At 25.9% G+C, this 23,723-nt stretch overlaps 1 protein-coding gene and 1 long non-coding RNA gene across 3 annotated transcripts in view; both read right to left on the reverse strand.

The window, feature by feature from the left end:
- The window catches only part of LOC113554039 (GATA-binding factor A-like), a 28,745-nt gene extending 28,100 nt beyond the window's left edge, over positions 1 to 645 (reverse strand). The window contains exon 1 of the mRNA XM_026957691.1: positions 402 to 645. The gene's annotated coding sequence lies outside the window, so the exon portion shown is untranslated. The remainder of the gene's footprint in view (positions 1 to 401) is intronic.
- A 17,352-nt stretch (positions 646 to 17,997) lies between these two features.
- On the reverse strand, positions 17,998 to 21,282 carry LOC113554363. 2 transcript variants are annotated; one of them, XR_003405254.1, is made up of 5 exons: positions 21,018 to 21,282; positions 20,533 to 20,906; positions 20,258 to 20,431; positions 19,943 to 20,120; positions 17,998 to 18,194 (listed from the first exon to the last, which is right to left on the reverse strand). It is a non-coding gene; the product is annotated as an uncharacterized LOC113554363 (long non-coding RNA). The 2 variants fall into 2 exon arrangements; XR_003405255.1 differs by lacking the exons at positions 19,943 to 20,120; positions 20,258 to 20,431 and having other exon boundaries at positions 20,799 to 20,906.
- Positions 21,283 to 23,723: the final 2,441 nt, after the last annotated feature.

The following is a 23,723-nucleotide window of genomic DNA, read 5'->3' on the forward strand; positions in this document are numbered from 1 at the left end:
GTACCGATGTAATTCTATAAATCGTATAAAAGATAAATTAATGAATAGAAAAGCATATTATGATATAATGGATATGATACAGGGTTTTTCTGTAAATATAGGCATACAGACTAAATAAAGGCGTTAACTAATAATTATAATAGTAAAATAAATATTAAACCGAAGTACCTCATAAACAAATATCCACGAAAAATATGATTAGACAGCTAATATAAAAATATTTCTTTTATAGAAAGACTCATCCGCATTCAAGATTTTTTGCTTATAGGACGAGTTGCAACTTTTGTTATTTATATTGTTGATATCAAGTCATGTGAAATTGATGGTGTTGCAATAAACTTTTATTATTATTATTATTATTATTATTATAAAATGTTCAGCATTCATATAGAAATACTTACAAATTTTGGTCGATTTATCTATTCCCACGCGTTGTAAGTAATTGGTGAGTATTTACAGCAAGCAAACAACAACAGTATAACACAGACGACCAAACCACTAAATCGATACACGAATGTAAAATTGGTTTAAAATGTGTGTATAATAGACATGATATACATTTAATAAAACGAAACTAACGATAATAATATAATATTAGACTCGCGCACGTTAAATGAATAGTCGAGCGCGCTGCGGATCAACTGATGCCTGATGGTGGTGAAACCGTTCGCTGGCTATCGGTTTGAAGAAGTCTTAAGAGGCGGAGTCTAAGCCGTCCGACTGTCGCCATGTACGATAGATTTTACATTAATTTTTCTTTTCGTTGTCTTTTTTCTCGCACCCCTTCTCCCCTCTCCGGCATTGCATATACGACCTACGCCGAATCATAAGTTCGGATTTTCAATTTTATTATTATTATTATCATCATCGTTGAAAACCGGGTCCATTAACAGACCGATCTCGCGCTGTACCTACGGGTGAGGAGGATTAGTGTAAAATTTTGGCTTGACGAAAAAACGTATTGCACGAAATCACAGTCCACCAGAGGATTCAGCGGACAGACAATATATACACACATTATTTACTTTTTAAATATAGTATACCTATATACATGACTGAATACCAGTTTTTATTTGTAATTGTATTAGTCATATTATTTGTATTTTAATCGAAATACCTATATGCATGGAAATTAGAAAAATATAGTATATAGGACGTTTTAAGTTTTATAAATGACTTAACAATGTATTATTGAAGTAATTGGAATTCATGAAACCAAGATATAGAGAAGTTAAACCATGTTAATTACACCTTTCTAAAGAAGATTTCGAGATTAAAACCGGAATTAGCCAAACTCATATAAATTGACATTTTCAACTGTTCACTGGGCCAAAAATTGAAACGACTCAAATGTGTTCAATAAAAATCTGAAATCAATTTACGTTTATTATAAACTAATACACTCAATGTTTTGTAGTACTAATAGCTGTTTAAATAATTTTAGGGCCTTAAGCCCATTATAAATATAATGTTACTTGTATAACATGATTTAAATTAAATGTCAATATAAATATTAAACCTTTTACATCTTTATTATTAATAGTATACAAACATAAAGTTTACACAGTACATTTAATCTTGATAAATTTAAGAAAAAGAAATTTTAACTTCAATTATATTAAGCCCGTGTTAAACGATTCTTTTAAATTAATATTAAGATTACTTAATTAAAATACATTTGAAATACAGCTACAAATCTATGATTATAGTAATATATTTAAAATACAGATCATATAATCCTAATAAATGAAGCTTCATTAAATGTAACCAATTTTTTCTGTAAATTTTAATGTAATTCTATTTAATTATTTGTAGAAAATGTTTGTATAAGTATGAAATTTAACCGCAATACATTATATTTAAGTCCACCTATATATTTAGACCAAGTTTTATGTGTAATAATATAATTAAAAATATTGTCTATAAAAAGTCAAAGTTATCCTCATTATGTAATGCATTAGATTGCGTTGCTAATTCAGCTGTATTTCAAGTTTCAACTAACATATTAAAAATATAAGATGAATTTCAAAAACATGAAAAGATAATAAAAATTTAAATATATAAAATGTATATACAGTAGAACCTCGATTATCCGAACTAAAAGGGACCGCACCTAGTTCGGATATGAAAAAGTTCGGATATTGGAAATTAAAAAAAAAAATTGTTTAAAACAGTTAAATATTTTAATATCTACATACATATTTATTATTATTAATATTTTATTAGAATTACATGCATTACATTATTTGAAATACATTACATACATATAAGATAATGTTTGTTATATTTTTTTTTACAAAATTATCGATTTTTATTTGACGATGGACTGCAACGCGCTTTTCTGTAGCCAAGTCGCGGATACGAGTTTTAATGTTCGGATACGCTAATTGCAGTTCGGATAATAAAAGGTCTACTTATATCATAAAATAAAATAAACACTCAGAATACTAAATTCATTCAATAAAACAGTTGAGTATAATTCAAAGTTTACTTTATAAAATATATTAAATAATTATTAAATAGTATCCGAAACACGTAGTATTCTTTACTACTTTAACTCAAAAATATAATAACAATATTTCTATTTCTAAAAATTATATTTTATGTTGTATAAAATGTAAACATGAACTCTCTAAATAATTCTAAAAATATGTTTGTAATAATTTAAATTTTTCGTTTCTTTGATCATTAACTTATCATGTTAATGAACTTCCACTAAAGTACTATACGATAGTATATCACAATATATTTTTGAGCACTAAATATCAAAACTTGTCATTGCTCTATTCGATTATAAATTCCTCAAAAAGTTTCTTTAATAATTAATACTTCAAATAGATACTATAGATCTGTTAGGTTACATTGTTCATAATAAAATGTTACAACATTTTTTTTCTATTAAACATGTAACGTTAAAAAATATATGTTATTAAACGTTGTAAGGAAACATACATTTTTTAAACAATTACTGATTAAATTAATGATAATGAATTTATCGATACCATTTGAGTGAATTCCACTATACATCATATTTGTTCTGTTTAGAGACATTGAAATGTAATCTATTATCTTTTTCTTTTGTTTGCTTATGTGTTTTAAACATTTTAAAAATTCATTAAATAATTATTTTTTTATGTTTTGTAATTTAAAAAACCAGCATAACATATAATTAGATCAATTTTCAGCTGAGATAAAAAAATTGTTTAAGTTTTAAATTATTTATACTAGTTTACCTCGTTTAATATACAGTTTATGCAAATATTAAATTACATTAAATAAAATTATATTACTTACGTTGCTATGTTTTGTTGACTTGTTGTATACAATAAGTCATCAACCTATGTTTTATATTTCATACAATTTCCTCATGCATTATAATATTGTGCTAATTTGATTCGATAAGTTATCGTAGATGTATACTGAAATGATGCCATCAGGACGTATACAAGGCGGAGAAGGTCAGATCCACTCTATGGCCTTTTTTGTTTTTAAAAGCATGTGAAAAGAAAAGTTAAATTTTTTAACGAAAGTTTGAAACTGTGTTGCTTATACTCATAAAGATAATACAATGTATTTATTTTATTATAATATATATGTCTTACATAATATTATAATAAAGATACACAGAGATAATATACGAATTTTGTATAGGTATATAGTAATAATAAATTCCCATACACTTTATACATTATAATATATATATACAGAATAGTTTAAGCGATATATGTCTAATTTTCGATCTACTCATTAATCATAAATATTGATGTTAAGCCGATCATTTTCCGTATATAAACTATAAACAATAAACATTTTTACGCAAAACATACAAAACAACATTAAACAGTGATTTTAGATAGAAAACTTTTAAAATGAAATTCTATAGAGAAAAATAATTAAGATACAACCTCATCAGCGTTTTTTAAATATAAGTTATTCAAAAAATGTTAGAAAAAAGGGTTTTTGTGATTAACGATCTGTTATTATCTATAATAATATAAAACTTGAAAAGGTTATTTCAGAAATATTGTTTCCTATACATTTCATCAAGTTCATTTATTCTAAAACCACTTTTTAATGTTTTTTCCTTTTTTTTGCGTGAACATATTAACGTCTTTGGAAAGTTGGATTCAATTTTGCATTGAATGACAGCTTGACATTTCTACCACATAATTTTTTTTTCCAGGGCATTATAAATAGGTAGGTACTTAAAAATGCCTATTTTTATACATTAGGTTTTTCCTCTTAATTTATTTCCACTCCTATTTACAAAAGCTATGATGTAAATGCTACTATAATGTGTAAGGAATAAGCTATATTCCGTTTATAACTCAATTAAGAACATAGTTTAGTTATCCAAAAATGTAATTAGTTTTACATAATTTCCATGAAACATTTCTTTGATAATATGACATTTGTTTAATTTCTTAAAATAAAGTCTTTTTCCCAATTTTTCCTGATTACTTTGTGTACGTCAAAAATCATATATGTATGACAACGTAATACTTCATTTAAAATATTAAAATATAAATAATTATAGAATTTATTTAATTAGTTTTGTGTGAAGTTGAAAAATATATTTGCGTACCCTATACATAAAAATAATATATAAATAGTACTTGTACGTGTTCTTTAACGATGTTGTCATCATCAGTGCTGAACAAAGACCGAGGCCTCTGATAATAAAATAACAATGTTGTTGATATAGGTGCGTACCTATACAATATATTTTATGGCATTTTCGCTATTTTATACATTACATAGAGCAAATAGTATAAATATTGTTTAGTCTATAATATATACATTTTATAATTTAATTTTATAGACCATAGTTGATATGAATGTTACAGAGACCATGAATATGAACCGAAAATAAAGATACACGGATAGTATGTAGTGGGGTTATTAGTGTTATTACTTATTATTAAATTATTACTAAAAAAATGATCTGAAATTTTAATTCGTTGAAAGTATTTTTTTTTTAAATATTGTGTTATAATAATATAATCAAAATTGTTTTCCATAATATTAACTTTGGACAATGTATACATCATAAATGCAGACTTGTCGATAATTTAATCACATAGGGAGTTGCATTATTATAAGTATTAAGTAGATACCTAATAAGTAATAATAAAGTACAAAATATAAAAATATATATTATATAAAAAATATATTATCATAAAGTGAAGAATACATAAAATGAAAAGTAAATTATTAAAAATAATTTAAATTTAAACGCTGGTAGCTAACATAAATAAAAATCAATAGTTTAAAATTCCGTTATTTAAAAAAGAGATAACAAAGTTTTTAAATGTTACCTTGTGTTATAGTGAGGTGATTATATTAGTATGTATATTATTTAGGTTAAGTAATATTAACTGTGGGTGTTCGTTCAACATAAACATTAGTGGAGGCGCACTTGCAGCTAATTATTCCATCGAATAGATGTTACCATAGATTATATAGACGTATACTGAATGGTTGCAGTGAATGTTCTGACTTTATGAGCTTTGTATGAACATATTATGTTTATTTTGATATTTAAGCGACCGTCGTTCTATAATAATGGTAATAGTGATGTATAAGCTTGATTATTTTTCATGTCAAACAAAAACATAAATACATATGGGTACGTGTGCATATTTTATCTTAACTAGGTCACGTAAAAACAATAAAAAACAATACCGAACAAATACCTATACATAGTCTACTGAAAGAGTATTGCTGAAAAAATATCTAGAAATAAAATAAAATGCCATTAATTAATTAAATAAAAGTGAAAGTAAAATATTTAGTGTGAATTAATATTCAATTTGAAACGTATAAATATAAAATGTATTCTTTGCTATGATTATTTCGATCTCGTACGACGAAAAAAAATATTATATACACTTTTTCTTTTTATCAGGTTTCATTTAATAATGTTCATTGAGTTTTAGAGTAGGTATATTATTAAATATATTCATTAGTTATACAAATATTAAACTTTTTTTCACAAGATCAGAATCAATAGCCTTTAATGTAAGTTCATTATAATTATATATTACGTGTCTTAAGAATAATTCTTCTTATATATGTATACTACTTGCACCATTGCAATATGAGGCAATATAACCGTTATAAATTATAATTATATTATTTATCATATTATAACTATTTACGATATAACACGATGACAATATAATTAATATAAAAAAATATTTTTCATTACAAATTGATTATTGAATTGTATAATTAGAAAAAACGAAATTAACAACTTTTTAAATTTTTAATACATAGGCATTTGATATCGCCATGTCATTAACAGACCAATTAAAAAACTAAATTCTATAAATTTACCTAATATAAGTTATAATTATAAAGTCAAAATCAGAAAATTAGAAAAGCTGGTTGAATTAATTTTTACCGAAAACATTGCGTTTAAAAGTAGGTACATGAGTAAAATTTTTAAAATACAAAATTTAGTCGTGGAGTACCAGTAAAGCTCATAAGTATGATAAGAATATGCGTTCGAAATTCTAGGCGTATGGTTAAATTCAATGACCCACTATCAAAATAACTTACTGTTAATACATGAATAAAACCAGGTGATACCCTTTCTTCGATGATCATTAATATTGCATTAGAGAAAAGGGTTAGAAAGTTACTAAAAACTAGTGTAAGAGTTAAGCTACAAAACCTAAAGACAATTAAATTAGTAGCATACGCTGATGACATAATATTATTATCGAAAACTGAATGAAACCTCCAGATAATAGCTATAAAAAAAAAAGATATATGATGTATGATATGGTATAAGACTTTATAAACAAAACAAATTACCACTAGGTTGTCCAAGATAACGGTGAAGAAATTGCACTAACAAATCACTAACAGTGACTGATGGAGAAGAGTGGGTGTTGCAGCGAAAGACCAGAACAGTCCTATTAAGCAAAAAAAAAAGGTTAAAAAAATAGTTTATTTAAGGGTAAATCCAATGTCGTAAAAATTTTAACTTCAAATGTTCAAAAAAAAAATTAATGTTACTTTCCAGTACACTTTTTTCTGTTATAGATAGAAAAACATATTTTGATTAAATAGTATTATCTAGTATCTACATTCTACATATAATGCTATTATAAACATTTGATGAAAATTTAAAGAATTGACGGTTATTCGTTTTTGAATTTCACATAAAAAACAAAATCGATTTCATTGAATAAGTATTTTGGGTAAAAATTTACGGTTTTCTTTAATTTGTTTTTCCAATTATTTTTAAAAGTAATAGGGTTCTTTTTACTTTTGATCCTCTCCTCTCACCACCCAAAGTACTAACAACATTCAATTTTCTACTAGAAACTATCCATAAAATTTAAAAACAAAGCATTTTTATTGCTCCAAAAGACGACGATAGTCGATAAACACAAAAATAAATAAATAAAATAAAATAACACTTAACATAAAATCAATTAATTCATTTCAGATTCTAAATATCTAAATAAAATATATTTTACTTTAATATCCATCAAATAATGTATAAACGATGTTCTATCGTTCTATGATAAAACTAGTTTTGAATAAATATATTATAATATATTGCATTAGGTAAATTAATTTTTGATATAATTAATCTGTTCATATAGTGGCAAGATTTGGATTGTAAAAATTTAAAATAAAATCCACATCTACATGTATAAATAATTGTGTTGAATTTAAATCAATATCTAATTTATTAATTAATGAACAGGTATAGTATTTTTTCTATATTTATATATAAATATAAATATAAAATTGTTAAAAATTACTAAAGAAACACACAGAAAATACAATATATACAATAAATTAATCATATTGTGTATTTATCGCGATGAAGATAGATTATAATTAATAATTACTAAGAATACGATTCCTGATACCAAAAAATTTCATATTTTTTTATATTGAACAATGTTTTAGATAAATTATGATATAATATATTAAAATAAAATTACAAAGTTTATTGCGAATTTAATTATCACTATTAAAAAATTAATGTTATTTGTAGATATGTTTATAATTATGTCTGCTATAAATGTGATGAATCAGTTAATAAATTATCAGATTAAAATATTAAATGATCATATAATGCAAATTAAAAACATCTTTTGCTCCTCACCCATATCATGACGTATTATCATTGAGTACTAAATATATTAATATATTCAAACATATAATATAAAATATAGATCGTATTTATAATATCCCTCAAATGTTTTATTATATTTAAAAAACACATTTAAACATATTTTATGTGAACTTAAAATATTTTGAATAAAAATAATTACTCCAATACTCGTACTATTTATCACTATCTATCTATATACATTATATATTTATAAAGTATATGTATAATATTACAATTGCATACATATGAAATTCGATTATATAATTCGATATGCGTATTGGCATACTGCTCACATTTTCATAACGTATCTTTTACAATAATTAAGATTCTTTTGATTAACAATATTCAATCAAGAGAAATTCATGTTGACTTTAAATTTTAATTATATAGTGTACCTATTGCTAAGATAATAAAGAATACATTTAATAAAACTCAATTATGTGTAAACATAATCGAAAAACGGAAAAACAAATTGTATACGAAAAAGTATAGTTATTATACAGAAAATTATATCCTTATACATCTATAACTTACTAGTTACTAAATACATTTGTTTAGAAAAAAATAACTTAAGATTATTAAATAATATTTATAATTTAGTGATACGTTTTTCTAACAATAGTATATAATAAATTAGATACTAATACACTGTTGCAGATGTCCATATCTTAAATCGTTTAATTTAGGAGGATCTATCGTAAAAATTATTATTAAATTCTTACCGGGAATAGATAAACAAATAAATTTTATTAACTTAAGTTGAACTATTGGAACGTTTAATTCATAAAATAGCCACAATTTACCAAGAAGTTTAGTTCTAACTATATATTTTGTACGTGGTCAGTATAGGTTTGATAAATTGTCTAAAAAGTAAAAAGTAAAACATCCTATACACCAGAAACTTCCTCATTTGATAAAAGTGGCATTCACCTGGAAGTTTTCAGAGCACATCCTGAAATGACCCTTATTTTAATATTTCAAGAATATCCCGAAGAAAAAATATCATATTTTTGACATAGAACGAGTTTGTGCCAGTAATTTTAAGTTATCCTGGTGTATCTTTGAGCGGATGCCCATTATCCAAGGTCGTTCAAAAACCTCCCATTTCAAAATAACGTAAGTACTCTTGCAATGTGAACTAAAAATTAAATTTTTAAGTTTCGTTATTATATTAAAAATACAGTATTATAATATAGTTTTATTATATGATATTAATAACATATAACAACTATATTAATTAATTATTTTAATGTAATATCCAAGTTCTAAGTGCAGAGAATTCAGTACACGACTTTTGTTTGTTTTATTTAAACTTTGGGTTAATTATATTGTAAATAGATGTGTCGTCACATCTTCCTATTATTTAAGGGGAATATTACATAATACATACCTATCATATAATATTTTTTAGTTTATTAAAATAATATTTAAGGTCCTACGAGACCTACGAGCTCCTAATTTCCAGGTTTACTCTATAACTATAATATTATTGTATTGTTATTTCAATTTAATACAATTAATGAGTAGATTTCCTATTATACACTAAACCCTTCTTTATAGCTGGAACCTAAAATTTGTATTATTGTTAACTATTACAGACCCATCATAAGTTTTGAAGTTTCATTAATTTACCGTCACAAATGTGATCACACTGCAGACTACTGACGGTAACTCATAAAAATGAAATAAGTTCCTATCTGTGTATTATGACATCACCGTCATCATCTTGGGATTTTTTCGCCTTCTATTGTCTTATCCATCGATAAAAACAGGTTTCGAAGACCACTCTGGCTGGCAGGAAATAATGATCGAGGAAAAAAGAAGGAAGAATAAAGTTTAATAATCGTAAGGCGGAGTCTGCGGTGGACCAATTGGCGATCATAGGTTGTTTTTATTATTTTTGCTCTCTCGCTGTGTATTATTATTACAGTAAGTTGTTTGTTTTATTGTTCGTTTATTATTTTACTCAATTATTTTTAACGGAAAAACGTTCGATATAATATTATTGCAATCAAATCGAATAAAAATAATTACTATATCATAAAAATCACCAACAAAGTAAATATGTGAATAAGTCAATACATATGGTATACAATCTTTTTTAAAATTATACAATCTATACATAAATCAATAGCGATGGTTTTTCAAAAACATAGATGACCTCAAACTTTAATACACTTTCTTAAATAGCAAGATGTTACAACCTCCGTTATCATTTTATTGACATAAGACTGAAAGATGTAAAAAAAATTATAGGTATTTACTATTTTTCGTGTTTAGAAGAGTTGATATTACTGTATTTATTTGTTATTAATATTTGTATGAAATTTATGTTTTTATTTTCACTATTTACTAAATATGATATAAATTTATAATACTATTACTTATTATAGGTAGGTACTATATAGTAAATACTATTAACTACCTTTTTTACTTATAATTTGTTTTGTAATATAACAATCATTATACTTTTAATTTTTAAGAATACAATCCAGTTATATGTAGTAATGATTTGTTCTACAATTATATTATGAAAATAGTGTGCTATTTTTTTTTTTTTTTTTTATCATAAATTGATTAGGTTGCATTATATACAAATCTATATATTGGTAATATAACAAGCATGGATTGCACGAATAATGAAAGGTCACGTTAATTCGTTGAAAAACGGGAAATGGTATTTTGCGCAAATTGTATTACTTATAATTTGCGCCATCAATAGGTACCTATATTTAAGTACGTATGTAATAACTATATAGCAACACTATTTTGGTGTACTTATTGTAAATTTATTTCGAAATTCAAAATAATATATAATAATATAATAATTAAAAATAATTTATTAAAAACAGATTAAGTCATACGCAGTTAATATGTATATAATAATTAATATAATCAAATGAAGGACTATTATTATAAATGTCCTATGCGACTTTAAAGACACGAGCAGGTGTGTATACAATAAATTGTTTTAGGACTTTAATTTCTTGATCAATTTTAGTGTATAAGATTAAAATAGCAATTCAGCATTATATATCATGCTAGGTATATGTTTTATAATTTATTATATATTCTATAAATTTAAAATAATATAATATGATACGATGACGTAAAAGTTTATTGTTTTATCGATTGCTATAATATTAATCAAGAAGATAGGTTATATTTTGTAAGCAAATTATAATAATCTATATAGGTTTTAGGTACATTATACTTGATAATAAATGCAAATAAGTTGCAAAGTCGATAACCTGCATTCGACATTATTTTGTATTTGTTATGAAAAGTTTTATTTTAACATTTTTATTTAACTGATTTATGAAAAAAATTCAAATTGTATTATTTATAAAAAACTAATGGCGTTTACATACTTTTATCAGTTTGTCAATTATTATATGATATAATAATTGTTATACATACTTATATTACACCAGGAGAGTGAAGTGTTTTTGTCAGTTCCAAATTGTAAAAAAAATATGTCAAGAAATTTAAGTTTTACTGCGTTGTTGCGAATTTTATTGATTCGTAATGTTACTGAAAGCAAACTATCAACTAAACGTTTTTTTAATTTTATTATGTATGCAAACGAAGTTTTCCTATTAAGTCCATAGATAATCCACCTTTAAATTATATTGATTACCTTATTCATTGTATAATACGGAAATTTTAGTTTAACACGAACATATAATCAATAACCATATTGAGTACTGGGTAGGTATAGCGAATAGTCTTTAATAAAATATAATTATCAAATATTTCTATAATATATTGAAATATTATTATTACTATACTATACTGTTATTGGAATACAAATAGTAGAGCATATTAATAAATATAATTAAATTCAACATACTAGGAAAAATCATTACCCATCTCGGTATATTAGGAAATTAATCTAGCTTATTTTTAATTCAATAGGCAGGTATTTATAACGTTCGAATGAATTCAAAATATATAATTTGTTTTTTAATTAACAATAAAATATTTCATAAGATTATATAATTATTCTATCATAACAATTTTCAGGAAAGTACCTTACTTACATGTATTTCAATTATAATACTCAAGCACTTTCATTGTACTAATAACAAAAATGTTTATTACTACTAATCTAAATATATGTTCCTGCTAATATCTTCACTTATAAATAACAATACAATTCAAAAAATACATTAGAAAGAATTATTAATAATTGCATATGTCTTAATAAATAATAATTCGATCGAAATTACAGTCTCTTTTGGTGTAATCGGCGAATAACGCTTTTGAAATAGCTATTTTGATTGAAAAACGCATGCAAAATTGTGTAAAGCTGCCAGAGAAATATTATACATCGATCAATAATTACATAATAATTATTATGTAATAGGTGCATATAAATTATAAATTATTTAAAACACATACGTTTTCAAATGTGATTGGGAATAGCTATTGATATGTACTTACGTTTTACGTTTATGAATTAAATATTTTCTTTTATGATTGTGAATCATACAATAATAACTTGACGATTTTCAATTGCACATACAAAAATATTATTAAAGACGAATGCGATGATATATAAATATATAACGTACTTACGCCATAAGTATTTATGATAGGTACATAAATTATGTAAAATATAAGATTGAATATAAAATCAGTGTCTACATTTTTGTAACTACAAACGGTTAGTAACTAATGTATAGTCGTCGAGAAGAGATCATGACATATGAATTCATATATATATGTATATACACAATTCTAGTAAGCGTAAATTACTGTTTATTTTTTTTAATGACATAATTGGTCATAATTATTTATTATTTAACAGATTATACGGTTTCAATGTTTGTTAATATACACCCATTACACTGTAATAACAATATAACTAATACGAGTGGTTGCACGTTCAAGTGGTGTAGTGCGATCATCCCCATAGGACAGTATAATATTAATATATTACACATAAATATATAATAAACAGTTTAGCTTCTGGGTATTGTCCTAGGCCATGTGCGCGATCCCGCGGTACGCATATTATACGCACATGGGACACCATATAGCACACACGTCGTGCATCACAATAATCCCCTATCAGTTATTATATTATACACCCGCTTCGTTTTCGGTGGTCCAAAAATATTATTTACACGTGTTAACACAAACACACACGCATACATGTGCAGTGTGCACGCCGACCGACTGACATTCGTTAATAACGTTCGTGTGCACAGCGAGTCGAGATTTTCACGGAGGTTTCACTAAAAGCGCAGTATATTATATATCGTTGCTAAACTAGTTTACAACACTACACGCGACTACACGAGTACATATATAATATATATATATATATACGCTATAACCGCAACGACATACCGCCGCGGCGCATATATGCATATTATGTGTATTGAATAACGAAAGGACAGATGTCGATAAAGACTGAGAGATTTATCGCGGGCATTAAAATTTCCAGAACAAATTTGAATAAAAAAAAGTTGATGAAAAAATTATGGCGAGTGGTTTTTAAGTGGAGTCGAGTGTTTTGTACTTTGTAGAACTGCCGCTCTTCGATCAATAACACGGACTAGTGTGTGTGTGTGTGTGTGTGTGTGTGTGTTGTGTATACTGTGTACATCATTTTAAGGGTACATGCCATATTGTTGTATAATTATATGACATTACAATGATTAATGATTTTAATAAATTTCATAGAAAATCGATTCAACCAGGAAAAATAATGAATAAGTAGCCGTACACGAATCGTGTTATAGCATTAGATCTCTGTCTGTCTCTCTCTCTCTATATATATATATATATTAATATAATATTATAAATATAATATTTATATATACATTTTTTAAGTTTTCCGGCAAATTGAACGCATCAACAAAAAAACACTGGTACAATAAAATGTGTTATTATATACTTTCTACCATTATTATCACTTACGGTTTTAAAATTATGTATAGTTACACACTGAAACTCTATAGAGATACATATATGTAATATATATACTATATACATTGTATATAGTAAAGTCTCGGCGACAAAACACTTTTCAAGCCCGCCCAACAGGAATTCTTGTGAAACTTGTGAGGGGGACATTGAACATTGCTACCGAAATAATCTTAGATGTTTCTTCTACAAATGGTCTGTCTAGACAACGAGTAAATTACATACGTAATGCATTCACCTTTAAAACACTGAGGTATAGATTTACGATATTATCGGTACCAGAAAAAAAAATTGTACTATCGATATTTTAATCTACTTTTAACAAAATATATAACAAATAACAATAATATAATGTATCATGTGGTGTACGTGTATTTGAAATATGAGGAGTTTAAGAGAGAACATTTACAACTGCAGTTATAACATATTATAAATTAATGTACGTTAGGTCCTTCTCAAATAATATAATAATAAAGAATCATTGAGTAAAAATAATAATTAAATTATTCTTATATACCTACGAGTATGAGATGTAATTTTATGATAGTAATAAAAATTCAATAAATAATAATTTAGAACCCTAAATAAAAAATATATATTTCACGAGATATTTGATTATATAAATATCAATTACATTGTATGACAATGATAAATACTTATATGTAGAATTATTGAAGTTGTTACTGCAAATATTAGTGGAATTATATTTTCTCAAATTAATGAAATATTGTAATTGTTCAAAAAAAAAAAAAAAATGTTATCAGAAATATAAACAATACTAAATTAAAAATATTTACTATAGTTAAACTATTCATCTATTCTAATATACATACATGATGTATTAAATTAAATTATAAGACAAACCGATAGTTATATAGGTTACTTATTTAGGGATTTGAGGTCTTAAATTTGTATACGATAATTAATATAGGTACACTTCAGAATGACGATATGAAGTCTTACAATTAAGATAATATTTTTACTATCATAAATAAAACACCATATTATAGTATGTTTAAAAATACTTGATTTTAATTTGAATGTAATATAACAGCAATTTGTATTTTATTTTTAAAATTTAATTCCTCTCTTACCATCCTAAAATTTAATTGGTCAAAAATAAAGGTTTTTTTTATAATAATTAAAAATGAATAGTAGCCATACATAAAATATACGAATATATGAGTCATTAATGTCTCCACGATAACACATGGCAAACAAATACAATGATTGCATATTTCAAAATCAATTATTATTTTTTTACTTATAATAGCTTAAAATATATGCGTGTTATAACAACTTTTATTATTATTATAAATTCCATTAATTTTTATGGAAATCTATCAGTTGTTCATTTAATACACTATATGCACATAAAAATACACGAAAACTTAAAGGGTCATAAAAAATCCTTCGATCACAGACACCACTTCCGATCTTTTAAATAGACATAGTTCGTAATTAGAGGCATCTATATCGTAAATATATATATATAAATAAAATACTATATACATATGAAAACTATTTTAAACTTCAATCTTAACAACTTTAGAGAATTAAAAAAATATAAATTTTTAAAAATAAATATATCAATAATTAAAGTTAACACAATAATATTATAAAATTACTATATTGTCTAGGGCCTATACACTATTTTATAGTATATTTTACACAATATTAGCGTTTTAAAGATATATGTGGGAAATGAATAGATTATTAAAAAATATTATCATATCCCACTAGTTTTTTGAGTGTTCGTAATATTATAATATAATATATGCCGAGAACGAGACACATGTATAAACAAGTAATAACTAATAAGTAATAACAGTACCTAGGGGCTAGAGCCTAAGATGTATTATAGCAGTTCGGAAAACAATCGAAAATTGCAAATACGGGAAGGGGGAAACACATAATACATGCACAGGTGCACAGCAAAATTCCTCGGAGGAAAAAACCAAAAGCCCGGTCCGGTGTAAACAAAACCAAATAATAATATTATTGTTGTTATCGGATGTAAGTTTGTGCCGTTCGTGACGAAACTGTCACGTCAATTGGAGTTTCTCATTATCACCTATGATAAAGGTACAGCTATACGCGGAGATGCAGTATACACACGCGCGCACACACATACACACACACACACACACGCACACACACATGTATATGCATACGCGTATATATAGCCACTCGGATATATTTTATGCGCATGAAGAAATATATGTGACCGAAACGCGAGGAGGTCTCTTTTTATTATTTATATTTACTTTATATTTTTTTTTTTTTTTTTAATGGATTCAAAGACTGTCTCGTTTGTTTATATATATATATATATATATATGTGTGTGTGTGTATGTGTATAGGTGTATATGTGTGTGTTTGTGTGAGTGTAATAATATAATATAATAATACCACAGCGGCGGTGGCGGCGAAATCCTCACGGCCCGTTGTTTTAATAACCGTGTCCATTAGCTCGGTACAAGGCAATGTGCTTATAGTCTGGCGCCTCCAGCCGGGCCCGCTGATACATTAAATCGAACCCGGTAAAAGGGAAAAAAAACACTGTACGCACGCACAGTATACACACTGGTTATATAGCGTATAAACACGCGCGCAAGAGATATTATTATTATTATTATTACTAAACACATTTTATACAACGTATATATATATATATACATACACAGTATACACATTATACGTATGTATCGAAAACCAATTTGGCTACACGTACCTACCTGCCTACCTACATCGAGACGGCGATGACGTCCGCGACCCGAAACGACAGCGTATTAATGTCTCCAAATATACACTTGCACGTATATAATACTATTATGTCCGAAGAGGTGAGGTCGAATTGGATCATAACATTATAACATTATAATACATTCCGTGAGTCTTGTTTTTTATACGAAAGTAAAATTGGTAATTGGTACTTACCGCTGTAGTAGTAAACGTTCGTAGCCGGCAAATGTTCATTACATTCGGTATCGTCCTCTGTTTGCACACTCTCTTCATTGCTGAATGAAGAACGATATACTCTTATGAAAGTGAAACTGTTTTTTTTTCTTCTTACATTATGCTCGCTTTTATTCTATCACCAAGTGATGTGTTTTCTTTTTTTAATACAATTTGATTTGACTACTTCATATTTTCTTCTTTTGAGATTCATACTCATTGTCTCGCATTTTGAATCAAAATATCAAGTAGTATAGGTATATCTATTGTCTTATTCATAGATATTAAAATACATGTAATAATTTATTAGTACTTATTTATATATAAAATGCAAATAATTTCCATGTATTATATTTTATTGATATATGGAATAATAATAATGAACATTAAATGTTTACAGAATAAAGCACTTTAATCTTTATAAAAAATTAGAAACCACTAGAACCAAATGTATGATTAGACAATTAAACATTTAAACATACTAATTCACACATTGTTTAATATTGTAGATATCATAATTAATTTTCATCACGTTAGTTAATGCATTAATAATAAACATGATATATCTTATACTACTAAAATTATTAAGTTATTGTCATAACTTATATTAAAGCTGAGTTATAACAAATTATATGTAGGAAACATTGATTAAACTAAATTATTAAAATAATTACAAAATTACAAATAATATTCATTGTTTTGATACATTTCTCGAAGTATTAATAATATGATGGTAATTAGTAGTATTATAATGATATGAATCATGATTATTTATGACCATAAGAAGAAATATCTTAGATATTCGTATTGTAATTAAAAATATAAAACAATTATTTTATATCATATAATATTTAATTGATGACATCAAGTTAATATTTAGTTGATAAGTTGATAACTTGAATTCTAACTTAACATCAATTTTATAAATATTATATATATAATGTTTATTGTGTATTTATGTATATTGTACCTATATTCAAAGCAACTGGCAACAAAAGTTAATGATAATACAGTGAAAAAGTACATACACTGATTTATTTATTAATAAGTGATTCGAATACTAACTGCATATTGAAGATTGCGAATCTCTTGACGATCGGATAACATTTTAATGCTCTTTTCTATTTATTTGACGGTTGATCATATTTTCTGAATTCTGAAAATTATAAGATACAAAAAAATGTGTTAGTTATCACATATATACACATGTACAAATACATAATATACTCATATATTTAATTGATGAAAAGTAAATATAAATGTAATAATATAAATATAAAAACGTATGGATGTTCAGTATATTTTTATTCCTCGTGGGGACATCGTGGACATGCAACTGTGAAATTATTATATTTTATACATACAATATTTTCAAATGCATTTTTTTCGTCTCCGCTCAAAACCGTTTTTCATACACAAAGATATTATTAATGAATTCAAATTTAACACATCCATATCTGCAGTGACCTACTCGAAACCTACTATGCAGCATAGCTAATATACTAGACTACCTTTTTAAAGTCGAATATATAGTCTTGTTACAAAAAAATACACAACCGATATGTCAAACCCTCAAGAATAATTCTTTATAACTTTTCTTTTTAAAAAACAATCATAAGAAAATACAACTTTACGTGAATGCATTTTATCTATGTGGCACGTGGATTTGGGAAAAACAAAAAACATTACGCGGACATTCTCCTTAATACGTTTGTTAAAAATATGACTAATATGAGTAAATTAAACATACACATCATCAAAATATCGCATATTATTTATTATTATTTATTTATTACTTTTATGTCCGTATACATATAATTATAATGGAGTGTTCAAATCCTGTTTTTGTATATACATATATTGTTATATTTTACTTCGTAATAGCTTATACATGTATACATACACATACAGTCATACACATAATGTATATCATATATATTATAACAGTATTATTATCGCAACTATATTAAGTTGACATGGGGATCGGTTCGATTTGTGGTTGGAAAACTAGAATTTACGTAAATATCGAATGCATTAATAATACTACAGTATAACATTCTATTATACTTACTATATGAACATTTGTAGTCTTTTATGTCTTTATGATATCATAGACACTTTAAATATGTACATGATTATATCAATTATTAACGTAGCGATCCCGGGGACACGTCCCAAAAATTGCTCACATGACTGTATACACGTTTATACCGATAGTCAGTTAATTTTAAAATTAATGACTACAATTTTTTTTTTGCAAATTACCCTATACACAGACACACGAATTGTACAGGAAAAATATTGGATTGATAGGGTCGACGGTGGGGCAAAAATGATCTATTATGTACGCGGAATGGGAGACATCGTCTATAAACACTAAGAGTGCTTAGCGTCACTACAATTTATCCATATGAAATAAAAGAAATGTGAGTAAGAGGATGTGATTATAGGGTTATGCCGAATAACTACAGCTCATCTTTGCTAAAATATTTATAAACTACCTATACGTATTATTATAGACTATAGTGACAATATTGTGTATTTAATTACGACAAAAACGCGTGTTCAGACGGATACGTGTGCTGACACTGATTAAGTCCTATTCGGCACGCATTTATCAATTCATACTTAGTATAATATATTATGACAATTTTACGATTAAAATTGATGGTATTATAATATATAAGCCAGCGTGGTGTGTACGGTTTATCAGATATGGGGTCATATGATCGATTTATGCGTACAATTTTCAACAATCAGATCTGTCGCACTATATTATACTATATAACACTAAACAACTAACGGATCATTCAAATTAAATACTGATATCAATATTATTACTATCTAAATATTTATATTACAACTTAACTATCTGCAATATTATGACACGAGTTCGATACACACCGTTCATCATATCTTACTGCACGTTTGTACCATCTGCTATAATAACCTGTCCAACACGTGTAAACTCGAGCATCGAATTATCGAAGCAAGGAACCATATTAGTGAGTTATATTTTGTCAATGATAAATCGTTGAATATGGCGAAAATCAATTTTAAAAGAAGACCATCGTCTGTAAGTCTACATTTTAAGAATATTACATATCAATATGTTATTATACATAAATAGTGCTATTGACTATTGACTATTTTTTTTTTTTTATTATTATTGAAAAGGTAATAAATAGAAGATTAAATTAATTTTTAATAAAAACAAACATTTATTATTTATATAAAGGGCCAGTCGACATTTTTCTCCCGCGATCTGTTGTCTAAGTACTGCCTGGTATAAAATCTGAAATAACGCCACCATTAAAATGCTGCAAACAGCAGTTCGACATCGATTACTGAGTTTTCGTGTCTAGTATGTATTGGTATTTCGTACATCCAAAACTAGAATGGAAAATTTACAGGATTAGGTTTATATGGTAAGATTAATAGCGTTTGTAAATTGTATTTGTTTTCAACAAACCAAAACATATCAAACAGCGTACCTATACCGATGTGCCTATATGACTTTTGGTAATTTTTGCACGTACTGTCGGCTAATAATACTTATTATAATTATAACGGATGCGTTTATCGCTTTATTGTAACCTCCGATGGCAAGTAACGACTACTATACAAATGGGTGAAAAGATATTATCGACGTATTTATAATATTATTATCATTACGATATATACGGACACTGCCGTAAACTCGACCAAGTCTTGTTCTACTGCAATACTGTGGTATAAATGTATAATAATTATTACTTACGTATAATAAGTTACATTATTTATTATAATGCAGCATACTTCGTCGTCGTTTATTCAATACACAACGCGAGTGTTTCACTATGTATATCCGCAAATAATTGTTAATTTTCTAAAAAAATACATAAAAATTTATTAAAATGTTTTAGGCACGCACGCGAATTTTCATTTAAAGTAAATAACTATAGGTACTTAGTATACTCGTTTTAAATTTGATAGTTACCATAACTCGTTAAACGATTATAGTGTTGTACGAATAGTGTGAATGCGAATTAATAATTAAATGTTAATGTAATATATAAGTAGGTGCCTATTATACGTAAAATTGCCCTACGGTGTTTTTTATTTCGTTTTCAAATACGCAGTAATAAACTAAAATACAAACGAGTAAGTTAGAATAGAAAAATTGCTTCCAATTAGACGTGCCCTGTATACACAGATCGTCGGACACCGCCATCACCGCGGACACCACTCATACGAATGCGACGGACGTGCTACCGCGCGTGTAAAATAGGTATAATCATATTAATGCTAATGTCGTGGGACGGGTGTGGGCACTATTGTTTACTTTAAGTACTTAATAGTTACTACTACTTGCTTACATGTTATTATATTGTTTATTATACACAAAAACATAGTTACTCGTTATATTCGTACTGGAACGACTGACAGCCAGCACACGTCACCGAGCTCAGTTAGAAATTACATAGTACACATTTAGTTACCTATTAATTGATATTAATTACAAAACTACATTTTACAAAGTACCTACATCTTCTGTTTTTCAAAAATGAATCGACTTAACTGTTTAAATCTCGCGAATCAAATCACCTTCCACTCATTTCGAAAAAAATATAAATATATTATTTTATAAGGTATATTTACCATACGATATATTAAATAATATTTTATAACTTCATGTTGATTTTCTATTTCGAAGACGTGCGATAGTATTATTAATTATATTCAAAATATAAAACCATTGATTTATATAGTAGATATATAAATTATAAAAAGAATTATCAATTTTAATTTATTGATTAGACATTAAAAAAAAAGAAATAACTTACAATAGCCAATTATAAGTAGACTTCAATCAATGGATCGATGATCGATTGAGAAATTTGAGGAAAGTGTTCATTAGAAAAATTCTGTCAATTTGCAATGCCCATTACTTATTATTTTATTGATTATTACTTATTAATACAATACTACATGTAGTATTAACCCGATAATTCGTATACAATTTAAATTTTATACCAATAAATTTAATTAATACTCCTTTGCGCCTACAATCATCAATCACCTAATATAACATATTTCCTCGCAGTAATTTTAACTAATAAACTAAATTATTAATTTTTGGAATGGTTATTTTATTAACGTTATATTTGCTATTATATATTATTCATATATTTATCATAATAATGAACTATAAGTATGTTTTCAAACAACACGTCCTAATTGGTTCCCGAGTGTTGTTACAAAGGGTATATCCAAATTGGTTTCTAGGTTGTTAAAAATTGTAGCTTTTGTCATAAATGTAATTTTTTTTTAAATTAAAAAGTAAAAAGAAAACTAGAGAGTCATAGTAGTTATTCTTACAACGTAAATTGAAAAAAGTTTATAAAAAAGCTCGGGACAACCTTTGAAAGTATTGTCGATAAACAGTTTTCATTTGACGTAATACTTCCAAATTGCTACCACATGAAAATACAATACTATTGGATTCTGCACTGTAAATAAATTAAAAATGTTCTCCTCGATTAGTCATTAAATTATAATTACTAGGTCACAAACTATAGTTCATTATTTTTGAAAAAAAAACCTATTACATTTAGAAAAAAGTTTAAAAAAATAACATGGAAAACATAAGGTACAAAAAAAAAAAAAATATATTTGTTTAAAGTATTGTGCGACTTTAGTGTCCTTCTTTTAACTTGTTGTAACAAACTAACAAATATTAGGTAATTATATCTACCAACATTTTTGAAAATATTTTTTAAAGTTTTTACTTTTTTGAATGACAACATAAATTTTTATTATGTTATAAGTTTATAAAGTTTATATTATGAGCGGAATAATAGATCAAAATTTTACGGGCTATCTCCATATCATTTCACATTGCTCACTTAAACTTTGAATACTTATAAATTATAACTTATAAACTACTTGTCTGAATTTTGATTTATATGTATCGAAACACTCTGAATAATATTCTGCTTAGGAATATGAATTAAAAATATATGTTGTCATTCAAAAAAGTGTTGTCTTAAATAAAATGTTGTTTTATTTCGACTGTAAATTATATGAGAATAATATTTTCAAAAAAATTATTAGTTTTTAAAACAATTAGTTGGTTTGTTATGAAACAATAACCTAGTATCAATATTATCAATAGTATATAGTATTAATATACTCAGTAATGTTGTAAAAACTATTGAGTTACCAGGTTTTTTAATTACAAATTATAAATGAGATATTGAAAAAAACACTTAATTATAATTTTATTATTTAATACAATAATAATTAGGGCTTGGATGTTGATGCATTTTGCATTTTTTTTTTTTTTGGAACTTTTTAGACGCTGCTCTCTTGGTCACAAATGTATTAAATGTATTTCATTAACATGTGAATGTGAACAACTAATTTTTCTTTTGCATTTTTGGTGTTTATTACTTTTTAAGTCGTTTTTTGACATTTTTAGTCATTTTTACTGATTCCACATTGGTTTACTTCTTATTGTTTCTTGTCGACTGTTATGCCGACAACTTACTTAAAACTTTGAAATTACCACGGACTAAGATTAGTACCTATCCGATTTATCTCACCGATTACAGTCTTCGTTTTTGTGTTGTAGTGAATATTATTGTACCTACATTTTACTTATTTTTTCGTAATGTTTTCGAAATTCTGAAAATTAATACGT

The sequence above is a fragment of the Rhopalosiphum maidis genome, chromosome 2 (assembly GCF_003676215.2).
Source record: "Rhopalosiphum maidis isolate BTI-1 chromosome 2, ASM367621v3, whole genome shotgun sequence".
Taxonomy (NCBI): domain Eukaryota; kingdom Metazoa; phylum Arthropoda; class Insecta; order Hemiptera; family Aphididae; genus Rhopalosiphum; species Rhopalosiphum maidis.